Raw genomic sequence first — 13210 nt, 5'->3', positions numbered from 1 at the left:
ACGGTGGCTGGTAAAAAGGATGACGACATCACTCCTGGACGATTGTCAACAATCTTAGCTGACGCCAAAGAGGTATTTCAACAAGAACTGGGCACTCTTAAAGGTGTAACCGCCTTGATAAAAATAGAGGAGAATGCAATTCCCAAGTTTTTCAAAGCAAGACCGGTACCATATGCAATTCACCCAGCCATCGAGGCAGAGCTGCAGAATCTGGAGAATGCAGGCGTGTTATCTAAGGTAGACTGGAGCGAGTGGGCGACACCCATCGTTCCTGCCATGAAGAAAACATTAAACAATAAGTCTGAGGAGCCAAGGAAAGTACGCATCTGTGGGGACTTCAAGGTGACGGTGAACCCAGTCCTTCACACAGTACAATATTCTCTTCCAAGGATAGAAGATATCTTCGCCTCACTATCTGGAGGGAAGCGTTTTACAAAAATTGACCTAGCACAAGCATATTTGCAGATGGAGGTTGAAGAATCCTCTAGGAAATATCTCACGATAAACACTCACAAAGGTCTTTGCCAGTATAATCGACTGGTATTCGGAGTAGCATCAGCTCCGGCGATATGGCAAAGAGCGATGGAACAAGTCCTGCAAGGGATTCCGGGGACTCAGTGTTACTTAGACGACATCCTAGTGACAGGTGAAGATGACAGTGAACACCTTGTCAACCTAGAGCAGGTGCTCACTAGACTACGTGAACATGGGCTACGAGCCAATCACCCCAAGTGCGAGTTTTTTAAGAAACAGATATCGTATTGTGGCCACGTGATTGATGAAGAGGGGTTGCATAAGTCCACTGACAAAATTGAAGCGGTAGTTATGGCTCCGGCGCCTGAAAATGTGTCGCAACTGAGGTCATTCCTCGGATTGGTGAATTACTACCATAAGTTTTTGCTGAATTTGTCCACAATTCTGCATCCACTGAACGCCCTACTACGAACGGGAGTAGCATGGAAATGGAGCGATGAATGTAAGCGGGCCTTTCAGAAGAGTAAGGACCTAATCACTTCAAGAGAAGTATTGGCTCACTACAACCCATCACTACCGATAAGACTGGCGTGTGATGTGTCTCCCTACGGCATTGGGGCGGTACTGTCACATAAATTCCTTGATGGTTCAGAGAGGCCGATAGCTTTTGCGTCACGCTCGTCAACTTCAGCCGAGCGTAACTACGCTCAGATTGACAGAGAGGCCCTCAGCCTGGTGTGGGGGGTGAAGAAGTTCAATCACTACCTGCACGGTCAGAAATTTACTCTACTAACTGATCATCAACCTCTCGTCTCCATTTTCAACCCTCAGAAGGGCGTACCGATAATGACGGCACAACGGCTGCAGAGGTGGTCCCTTTTCCTAAGGGCACACCAATATGACATCGAGTACAAGGGAACTAAACAGCATGGGAATGCTGATGGATTGTCGCGCCTACCGTTACCGACGGTGGAAGAAGAACTGGCAGTGGATCCAGTGGAGTTATTCCACTCGACTATAGTCGAATATCTCCCTGTGACGAATGCAAACATAGAAAAGGAAACACGAAATGACCCGACACTCTCCTGGGTCTATGATTTAACGGTGAAGGGATGGCCAGCACATGGCGAACCACTGCTGCCAGCATTCTCGCCGAGAAGAGAACAGCTGTCAGTGTGCAGAGGGACCTTGATGTGTGGATCCAGAGTAGTAATTCCACCCAAATTGACGGATAGAGTGCTCAATGAGCTTCATGAGGGTCATCTGGGTGGGGTAAAAATGAAGAACTTAGCCAGAGCGTTTGTGTGGTGGCTGGGAATCGATAGAGAAATCGAAGAGATGACCAAGAGCTGTACAGGATGCCAGAAGGTCCAAAACGCCCCACCACAAGCTCCTCTACACCCATGGGAGTGGCCCTCATCTCCATGGCAAAGGGTGCACATTGATTTTGCTGGTCCCTTTATGGACTCGATGTTTTTAATTGCAGTGGATGCACATTCAAAGTGGCCAGAGGTAATAAAAATGTCCTCAACCACCACAGAAAAAACTATCACAGTCTTACGAACCATATTCGCCAGGAATGGGCTGCCTGAACAGATTTGCTCTGACAATGGACCACAGTTTGTGTCTGAAGAGTTCCGGAGGTTCTTAAAGAACAATGGTGTTAAGCATTACACATCCGCCCCATATCATCCAGCCACTAATGGATTGGCCGAGAGGTTTGTTCAAACATTCAAGAAGGCTATCAAGGCAATGTGTAATGAAGATATACCCCTACAACACAAGGTGGATAACTTCTTGTTTGCCTACCGGAATGCGACACATGCGGTTACCAACCAAACTCCAGCCATGATGTTCTTCAATCGAAGACTACGATGCCGCTTGGATTTGGTTGAGCCAAACGTCCGAAGAGATGTGGAGAACAGGCAGTTTCAGAATATGAATGAAAGGCCGACCAGGAGTTTTAAGATAGGTCAACCAGTTTTGGCCCGGGACTACCGCACAGAGAAATGGCAGCCAGGAACGATCTGTACACGGCAAGGACCTCTAATGTATACCGTGGACGTTGGAGAGAGCATTGTAAGACGCCATGCTGACCAGATTCTAGAGTCACTGAAAAACGTCAACTCCACACCACGATCTGATGCACCTGGCGATGAAACCGAAGTACCAATTGTATCTACCGCAGAATCGGTGATATTGGAAGCAGACGAACCAAACAACGACATTGATCCCGACTCAACCTCACCAGAAGAACCTGATACCCCAAAGAGGCGTTATCCAGACAGAATCAGGAAGCCTCCTCAAAGACTGAACTTATAATTGCTTAACCTCAACCAATGTATCTAGCAACCGTAATTGTAATTGTAATTAGTTATTATTTAGTTGTTAAATGAATGTTATGTACTGTTTATCTAAAAGGGGAGGAATTGTTGTGTATGTACCTTTAAGGGAATAACTGGTCTCAGACTGCAGTACCGGCAGTGACCACCCCTGTATAAAAGGCACTAGCAACCTTCTGTAGTTTCAGTTTCCCAATTGTCTCCATTCAGTAAAGACTTGTTTTAATCAACTCCTGCTGTCCGTGTCTCAATTATACACGGACATAATAATGCCTTGTCTGACTGCTGAAGAAAATATTCTATCTACGTCGACATTTAGTAATATCTGGTTGGCAGGATTATGGGGTGGGGTGCATGGGGGCAAGGAGACAAAGAGGCACGTCAGCCCCAGAAGAGCCAGAGTTCAGAGTTCACACTAGCTGGGAGTTCAAAGTTCATACCAGTTGCGAACTCGCACACGCCAGGAGTTCAGAGTTTGAACCAGCTGGGAGCTCAGAGCTCACACCACGATACAAAGAGATCTGCAGAAGGGAAAAGCAGAGGTAGACTTCTGAGGTATAGGAATCTACTGGACTGCGGTGCTCTAGTTCTGCACCCTGCATTAGAGCTCTAACGATAGAGCTCCAACATTGGGCAATACTAGGTGTGAGACTTTCAGTTGTGCCTGTATACTTGAGGAGTCCGCCTGCACCAGAAACCAACAGCTTGCATTTATATTGCCCCGTTAACGTAGAAAAATGTCCCAAGGCACTTCACAGAGACATAATCAGGGAAAAATGGATGTCAAACCAAAAGAAGGGATATTAGGAGGGGTGACCAAAGGCTTAGTCAAAGAACTGAGATTTAAGGAGCAGTCAGAGGTGGAGGGATTTAGGGAGGAAATTGCAGAGCAAGAGGCCAAGGCGGCTGAAGACGCAGTCATCGGTGGTGGGGCGAAGGGAGAGAGCAAAGTGTAAGAGTCCAGAGTCAGGGGAACAGCGAGTTCCATGGGTGCTTATAGAGCTAGAGGAGGTTATGGAGATCGTGAGAGGAAAGGCCATGAAGTGATTTTAACACGAGGATAAGAATGCTTTCTCAGCCTGCAGCAGGAAAAACCAACAGAAACAGGAGATCACGACCCTGAAGAGGGGAAATCCCAGGGAATGCAGGAGTGTCAGTAAGGCTGAGGTGCAGTGCAGTGATTCTATCGGGGCTCAAACAGTAGTGGCCCAGGTATTCCGATCCCGACGGGTGGGTACGCGCTGTGTGCACACCTGTAGGGACATCGGAAATGCCGGTTTCAGGCATGCACAGTACATGTGCTGAAAACCGGCGTTTCCGATCTGTCAAGAATGCTCTTGACAGAGACTCCGCCTGCCCTGGAGAAGGGCCTCTGCGGGGGGAGAGTTCCGCTTTCTGGAGAACCTCCGCCCGCAGAAAACCCTTAGAAATCTTACGCCTGGTAAAAGCGTAAGGCCTGCTTTTACCAGCAGAAGAGTTGAAAAAAAGTCCAAAAAAATGTTTTTTCACTCATTTGTCATTTAAAAAGACTTTAAGAAAAGGTACGTTTATTTTTAGCCCCGTAAAAAACTTTAATTATTTTTTTCAAAAAATTACTTGTTTAAAATATTTAATTTATTGTAATTTCAACTAATTTTAAAAAGGTGATTTAAAAAAAATGTATTTAAAGTTTTAGTGTTTTTTGGGGTGATCTCCATTCATATATTTGACGAGTCTATCTGTCAAGTGTATGAAGGGAGATTCCCTTCTCCTATTGGCTCCTCATGGCCCACGTGATCCCAGTGACGCTTGCGAACCGCACGGGCCTCTGGGATACGTGGACCCTGCACACTTGCAGTTGGAGAGGCCCAGGAACGGAACTATACGCACCTCGGGAGCCCTCAGGTAAGTGCGTAAATTTTTCCAGATCGGAGGCTTCCGCACGCGGGAAGCCTCCGATTGGAAAATATGGCCCACTCTTGAATGGATATAGTCATACAGTGTTTCACAATCAATAATAATCCACAGAGCTGGGTCCCTTTGACCTTTAGAGACACCAAATACCCATTTTTATAACCAATCTCTTCATTTTACATAGAAACATAGAAGATAGGAGCAGGAGTAGGCCATTTGGCCCCTCGAGCCTGCTCCGCCATTCAATGCGATCATGGCTGATCATCCAAATTCAGTACCCGGTCCCTGCTTTCTCCCCGTACCCCTTGATCCCTTTAGCCTTGAGAAATATATCCAACTCCTTCTTGAATATATTTAATGAATTGGCCTCTACTGCCTTCTGTGGTAGAGAATTCCACAGGTTCACCACTCTCTGGGTGAAGAAATTCCTCCTCATTTCTGTCCTAAATGGCCTACCTCTTATCCTTAGACTGTGACCCCTGGTTCTGGACTCCCCGACCATCGGGAACATTCTTCCTGCATCTAGTCTGTCCAGTCCTGTCAGAATTTTATAACTTTCAATGAGATCCCCTCTCATTCTTCTAAACTCCAGCGAGTACAAGCCCAATCGACCCAATCTCTCCTCATACGTCATTCCTGCCATCCCAGGTATCAGCCTGGTGAATCTTCGCTGAACTCCTTCCATGGCAAGAACATCCTTCCTCAGATAAGGCAACCAAAACTGCACACAATACTCAAGATGCGGTCTCACCAAGGCCCTGTACAACTGCAGCAAGACACCCTTGTTCCTGTACTCAAACCCTCTCGCTACGAAGGCCAACATACCATTTGCCTTCTTAACCGCCTGCTGCACCTGCATGCTTACCTTCAGCGACTGGTGCACAAGAACACCCAGGTCTTGTTGCACTTCCCCTTCTCCCAATCTATTGCCATTCAGATAATAATCTGCCTTCCTGTTTTTGCTACCAAAGTGGATAACCTCACATTTATCCACGTTATATTGCATCTGCCATGCTTCTGCCCAATCACCCAACCTGTCCAAATCATCCTGGAGTTTCTCGGCATCCTCCTCACAGCACACACGACCACCCAGCTTTGTGTCGTCTGCAAATTTGGAGATATTACATCTAGTTCCCTCGTCCAGATCATTAATATATATTGTGAATAGCTGGGGTCCAAGGACCGATCCCTGCGGTACCCCACTAGTCACTGACTGCCATTCGGAAAAAGACCCGTTTATTCCAACTCTTTGCTTCCTGCCTGCCAACCAATTCGCTATCCAATTCAGTACCTTGCCCCCAATCCCATGTGCCTTAACTTTACACGCTAATCTCTTATGCGGGACCTTATCGAAAGCCTTTTGAAGGTCCAAATACACCACATCCACTGGTTCTCCCTTATCTATTTTACAAGTTACATCCTCAAAAAATTCCAGTAGATTAGTCAAGTGTTTTGGTGTTAAGCGTTTGATTATCTTTTAAAGCTAGGTCCTTGCAAATGAGCAGCTCGGGTCTGCAAGGCTTCCAGCAGCACCAGGAGCAGCTCTCGAGCAAACAAATTGACGCGGGAGCCAAATTCCGCCATTCAGGGGCTCCATCACTATCTGCACAGCTTTGGGTAAATTGTGACCGTTCACAGATGGTCGCTGACAATATGGTTCATTGCACCAACTCCCACGCTGACTGTGTTTCAGAGTGACAGATAAAGAGCAGGGGAGAGACATATTGAACCATTCCTTGGAGCTCTGGAGAGCAGGCTCAGTTGAAAAATGAACTTAGCTGCTGGCTTTAGGCCTATCAGTTTGTACACTTTTTTTAAACCCCACAGTGCAGATAGAGGCCATTTCGGCCCATTGAGCCTGCACCGACACATATCCCACCTGATCCCCGTAACCCCACGTATTTAATCCCCCTAACACTAAGGGTCAATTTATCATAGCCAATCAACTTAACCCGCACATCTTTGGACTGTGGGAGGAAACCGGAGCACCCGGAGGAAACTCACGCAAACACGGGGAGAATGTGCAAACTCCACACAGACAGTCACCCGAGGCCGGATTCGAACCCGGGTCCCTGGCACTGTGAGGCAACAGTGCTAACCACTATGCCACCGTGCTTAGAATCATACAGCACAGAAGGAGGCCGTTCAGCCCTTTGTGCCTGTGCCGGCTCTTTGAAAGAGCTCTCCAATTAGTACCACTCCCCCCTGCCCTTGCCCCATAGCTCTGCAAATTTTTCCTTTTCAAGTATATATCCAATTCCGTTTTGTAAGTTACTATTGAATCTGCTTCCTCCACTCTTTCAGGCAGCGCATTCCAGATCATAGCAACTTCAACAAAACATTAAAAAAAATACAAACTCTACACTTTCATTGAAACGTATAAAATTCTGACAGGGTTAGACAGACTGGATGCAGGGAAGATGTTTCCCCTGGCTGGGGGGTCTAGAACGAGGGGTCACAGTCTCAGGATACGGGGTAGGACATTTAGGACTGAGATGAGGAGAAATTTCTTCACTCAGAGGGTGGTGAACCTGTGGAATTCTCTACCACAGAAGGCTGTGGAGGCCAAGTTACTGAATATATTTAAGAAGGAGATAGATAGGTATCTAGACGCAAAAGGCGTCAAGGGGTATGGGGAGAGAGCGGGAATATGGTATTGAGATAGAGGATCAGCCATGATCATATTGAATGGCGGTGCAGGCTCGAAGGGCCGAATGGCCTACTCCTGCTCCTATGATTCTATGTTTCTCTAAATCTCAAGAGAGATGCAGATCGAGTTTATGGTGAAACCGCTGGTAGTGTTAAGCCATTGCGAACCTCTGTTACTAATGGGGAGTGGTCTGTGGAAAGGGGACAGAGTCCTTGTGGGGCACAGTGGCGGCACTCCCAGCATGCAAAGGAAAATAAAACCTCAGAACACGTGGTTTGTTTTCTAGCTGATACTTTCAGACAGAGACCAGAACCCCCCTCCCCCACAACTTGCATGTATGTCTAAATCCAACACACTGCAGTTTTCCATTTCCTTTGTCTTGTACTGCGAATGTTCCCTGTGCTCCCGGCCATGGTACAGGATACTGAGCATCAGACGTATACAAAAAAAGGTCATTTTATAATTATATAAAACAGTAACGGAGGAAAAGAAAAACCAACGGTAGTTTTCTGACCTCATGAAAAATTCATCTGGCAAATCTTTCTCTCATTGGTTTCTAGACGCACCAGGTGATGGATTGAATCAGACCCAAAGCACATTGGTTTGTCGCTTAAGCACGCTGGGGTCTTCTTCTTCTTAGGCAGTCCCTTGGAACCGAGGATGACTTGCTTCCACACTAAAAATGAGTTCTCAGGTGACTGATGAGTCCAATGCGGGACCTACAGTCTCTGTCGCAGGTGGGGCAGACGGTGGTTGAAGGGGCGGGTGGGTGGAGTGCTTGGGTTGACGTGCGCTCCTTCCGCTGTTTGAGCTTGGCTTCCGCTTGCTCCCGGCGAAGAGACTCGAGTTGTTCGGCGCCTTCCCGGATGCTTCTCCCCAGGGATTCCCAGTTGTCAGTGGGGATGTTGCACTTTTTCAAGGAGGCTTTGAGGGTGTCCTTGAAGCATTTCCTCTGCCCACCTGGTGGACATGATGAAAGTGGCTGTCCCAGATTTTCGCCTTCCACAAAAAAAAGGTTTGCTGAATACCTTCTCATCCATACAGTGCCCCTTTACTGATATTTCACTGAGATTATCAAGACAACAGCCCAAAAAAGGTCATGGTTGCTTTTAAATTGCATCTTAAAGATTTTGTCACTTTCTTTTCTGTGATTTTTAGTGTTCAAGGTCTATGCATTGTGTCAAATACTGTGCTGTTTCCATGGGACTCCTCGCACTGCTTGTGCTGATTCCAGTGTCACATCACAATATTGGAACACATCATCATGGTCTCCTCCAAGTCACACACCATCCTGACTTGGAAGTATATCGCCGATCCTTCATCGTCGCTGGGTCAAAATCCTGGAACTCCCTCCCTAACAGCACTGTGGGAGCACCTTCACCACACGGACTGCAGCGGTTCAAGAAGGCGGCTCACCACCACCTTCTCGAGGGCAACTAGGGATGGGCAATAAATGCTGGGCCTTGCCAGCGATGCCCAGATTCCATGAACGAATAAAAAAAAATGTTTTTAAATTATGTACAATGGTCTTAATCTATAAGTGAGGCTATGGGATGTTTTTAATTTTGGGTGATAGTGTAAAATGGGCGATAGCGGATTAGCCACCCATTATACACCTCTCCGGAAAATCGGGCGTGACGTATAACGGGTAACTGATCTGATATGGCCCCTTTTACATTATCGCCCAAACTCAAAATTACCCACCATTTTTCAGTCAGCTTTTTGTGTTCAATTCAGGTTTGTGTTGGTGTACAGGAATAAGCTTTAAAGTAATCTTCAATTACCACTGGTATGATAGCAAAATACTGCGGATGCTGGAAATCCGAAATAACAATAGAAAATGCTGGAAAAACTCAATATCGAGTTCAACAATTTCAGATCATAACCTCGGCCCCTATTACATTTTTACTTATTTTTTATCCCCACCTTTGTTTTGGCCCTTTCCCCCCCACCTTTTTTTTCTCTCTCCCACATGGCAGCTGTCTCCCATTCTGCCAGCGCATTTCACACCTAATCTCGAGCCGTCTTTTGTCTCCACTAGTCCTATCACCATCTCGTCTCGTTTTGAATACCTCTTAATATCTCTTCACTTCTCTTTTGTTCTCTCCCAGCCCGGCCTTTCAATCTATTTCATTTCCTGTGCCTCTCCAGTCTTGACAAAGGGTTTGACTCGAAACGTTGACTCTATTTTCTCTCCACGGATGTTGCCTGGCCTGCTGAGATTTTCCAGCATTTTCTGTTGTTATTTCAATTACCACTGACTAGCTTAGCTGCTTTGTCAGTTTATTGAGGGTATGATGTAGCATTAAACACAGCAGGGAACAGGTTGAAAACAAACTACAACAGCACCAATCCATAGGCAGGCCTCTCCCTGTAGGTCGCATCCACTCACTGATAACATTACCTCTGTGTTAATTGTATAAAATGGGCCTTACCTTATTTTAGTTACTGTGAGCGCAAAACTTTTATTTGCATGTTACTGGGGTAGGAGAGAATTGGCACAGGTGCAGCAGAAATCCAGAGGCACCTGTACTGACAGCAGCCAATCAGAGCATCACCACACTGCTCCAATGGCGGATCGGAGGGAAGGTCCCAAGTTATGAAAATGCTCCAAAGGGGGCTGACGGCCATTGTTGGAAAGGTCATTGATCTTCTCTTGGGGGTTCTACCAGGCTCTGAGTGCAACTCCATTCCATTGGGCCTACTGGGGGCATAAGTGGAAGGAATTGTTGGGTAGCCCAGGAGCTCCCCCAAGCAAGCCACCTTGTCAATGGGGCTGTTGGGCAGCAGATTCACTTGACCCACCCTCCCTACCTTACCAGAATTTCCTGTTTTTTTTACATGAGGTGGAATGTACTAAACAACAACTTGCATTTATATATCAAATCAAATCAACTTTTATTGTCATTGTTAGTGCACAAGTGCAGTACAACAAAATGTAGGCTTGCGGCTCCCGAGAGTGTACATTTGGATTAAGACATTTAAACATTCAACATACATTTGGCTTGTAATACATTAACATAAACATAACCATAATAAAGTGCATTGGCAGATGTGCAGGCTTTAGAGTTTATTTGTGGAGTTCAGTAGGATGACAGCCCTGGGAAAGAAGCTGTTCCTAAATCTGGTCGTACGGGTGCGAATGCATCTGTAGCGTCTCCCAGATGGCAGGAGGGCGAACAGACTGTGGCTGGGGTGGGTAGGGTCTTTGATGATGGACCGTGACCTCCGTAAACAGCGTTTCTGGTATATGTGCTCTATGGTCGGTAGCCGGGTGCCGGTAATGCATTGGGCAGTTTTGACTACCCGCTGCAGGGCTTTACGTCCCAAGACGCTAAAATAAAGACTGTGTAACTATTTTTGTTTTCACATGCCAGCACTGTTCTTGCGTCATCAGCTTTTTGGGGCTGTGCCAGCTTTTTTGAAGTTGCTCCTCAATTTTCGCTTGTTTTCTAGGTTGGTATGTGCGCTTCTTCAACTTGAAGACCTGTTATCAGGTCACCCTTTAACCTCAGCTCTAAGCCCTAACTTCTCCAGTCTCTCTTCATAAGATCCCTTCACCCTGATAACATCTCAGTGAATCTACACCACCTTTTCCATTGCTTTTAAATCCATCCTCTGGTACGATATCCAACACCGTACTTAATAATGTAACAAATTCTGCATCTGATGTTATAAGTCAACTGTGAACGTTTGATTTCAAAAATGGATGCAAAACATGGAAAGTGCTTAATTTTCCCATCATTGACATCTCATCCCTTGATAAGCCACAAAAGTATATAGATACATAACTTTTCTTTTTTACCAAATCTTAATGTATATAAAATTTTCTTTAAAATTGCCTATTGGATTTGATACAGCTCTACCCAGTTTCTATGGATGGGTGAAACTAGAACTAGGGGGCATAGTCTTAGAATAAGGGGCTGCTCTTTCAAAACTGAGATGAGGAGTAACTACTTCACTCAGAGGGTGGTAGGTCCATGGAATATGCTGCCCCAAAAAGCTGTAGAAGCTACATCATTACATAAATTTAAAACAGAAATAGACAGTTTCCTAGAAGTAAAGGGAATTAAGGGTTACGGGGAGCGGGCCGGAATTTGGACATGAGTCTAGGTTCGGATCGGTCATGGCCCTGTGGGTAGCGGAGCAGGCCCAGGGGCCGTGTAGCCTGATCCTGCTCCTATTTTGTGTGTCTAATTCTGTTAGATTCAGGAGATGGTTCTGTGATAGTGGATTGGCGGTTAGGATCAGATCAGCCATGATCTTATTGAATGGCGGAGCAGGCTCGAGGGGCCGATTGGCCTACTCCTGCTCCTATTTCTTATGTTCTTATGTTCTAACAGACATGGGGGGGGGGAAATTCAGTATCGCCCCGTTTGGGGCGCGATTATTGGCCGTGCGCAAAGTTTAGCGCCTGCCGCTAATTATCACCTCCGACGGCAAACTTGGCTTTTTTCCCCCCATGGACTCACCACACACAACTACTGTACTCCTAACTGGGCAGTAATTGGCCTTCAGTCGGCAATCTTACTCAAAAGAGGCTGCAGGATGGAAAACACGTGTCGCACTGATGTCGTTGGCTTGTTTAGGCTGAGGCACATTTTTTGGGCAAATTAGAGGGAGTTTATTCTGCTCCTAATTGCTAGGCCGAGCCTGTGAGTGCCTGATGTGTGCCCGAAATAGAAAGTGTTCCTTTTCGCACCTTCAACATCCCCTCAAGTCATATACACTATTTTCATAAACACTACAATCTTTTTGGAAAAACAGGTTCCCTTCTTAATCATGCCCGAGACAGCCGTAGGACTGGCAATATTTTATTAAAAGATATAAAGGAACTTAAATAAATCAACAGCGGGGAATTGCTCTGTTAACTTGCTGGCACCTTCCCTTGCCCGAATGGTAACTTGCCACATACCCAAGGCTCCATCCTTGGTCCCCTCCACTTCATCATTTACAGGTTGGCCCTTAGTGTCATCACCTGGAAGCTTTACCTCTCACCTTCACGATCAATTCCAATGCTGTTGCTACCCTCTCCAGCTGCCTGTCTAACATTACGATCAAGATGAGTCCAAATTTTCTCCGACTTAATGTTGGCAAAATAGAAGCCATCCCTTTCACTCCCATAAGGACCCATGCGGCACTGGCCTGGACTCCATTGCTCTCCCAGGCTGCCTGCTCTGGCTTAGCTCAGAGGTCATTCCGCTCAACCCTGAGATGGACTTCCTGCCCCACGTCCAGTGCATTATCAAGACCACTTTCTTTCATCTCCAAAATATTGTCACCACCATCCCTACCTCTTCCTGAGACCCTAAACCATGTCTTTATCACCTTGAGGGTCAACTTCTCCAGTGCTTTTCACGTTGGTCTCCCCACCTCCATCCTCTATGAATGCAGGACGCCTTGCCCTGCCTTTCTCCCACACACGTCACCCACTCCTGGCACCCAGTCCTTGCTAAACTCCATTGGGTTCCTGTGCCCCAGCGGACTGATAAGAATCTCTTCCTCAATATTAAAATTCCTCCATAGTCTTTTCCCAGCTTACCTCTGTGATCTCCTCAGGTCTCACACACACCCTGCCTCCCTGACACTGGATCCTTTCTTGCTGCTTTCCACTGCATGCAGTCATTCTTACAGTCACTACACCCTTGCTTTCTTCAACTCCCGGCAACCTTCCATCTTGCCACTTGCCTCTTCTTTCAAAACAACAACAACAACGTGTATTTGTATAGCGCCTTTAGCATAGTAAAATGTCCCAAGGCGCTGCACTAGATTATTATAAGACAAAAGCCTCCTTAAAACTCTTCCCTTTGACTGTGCTTTATGCCCCCCTCCCCCTTCAACTTCTGTTTCT

At 46.4% G+C, this 13210-nt stretch overlaps 1 protein-coding gene across 1 annotated transcript in view; it reads left to right on the top strand.

Moving 5' to 3' along the window:
* The window catches only part of arhgap31 (Rho GTPase activating protein 31), a 164776-nt gene that overhangs the window by 86298 nt on the left and 65268 nt on the right, over positions 1 to 13210 (top strand). The window lies entirely within an intron of this gene.

Source organism: Somniosus microcephalus, chromosome 14, assembly GCF_052327205.1.
Source record: "Somniosus microcephalus isolate GS21.2 chromosome 14, FLI_Smic_1.0, whole genome shotgun sequence".
In the NCBI taxonomy this organism is placed as follows: domain Eukaryota; kingdom Metazoa; phylum Chordata; class Chondrichthyes; order Squaliformes; family Somniosidae; genus Somniosus; species Somniosus microcephalus.
This window is presented reverse-complemented; position numbering and strand designations above follow the sequence as displayed.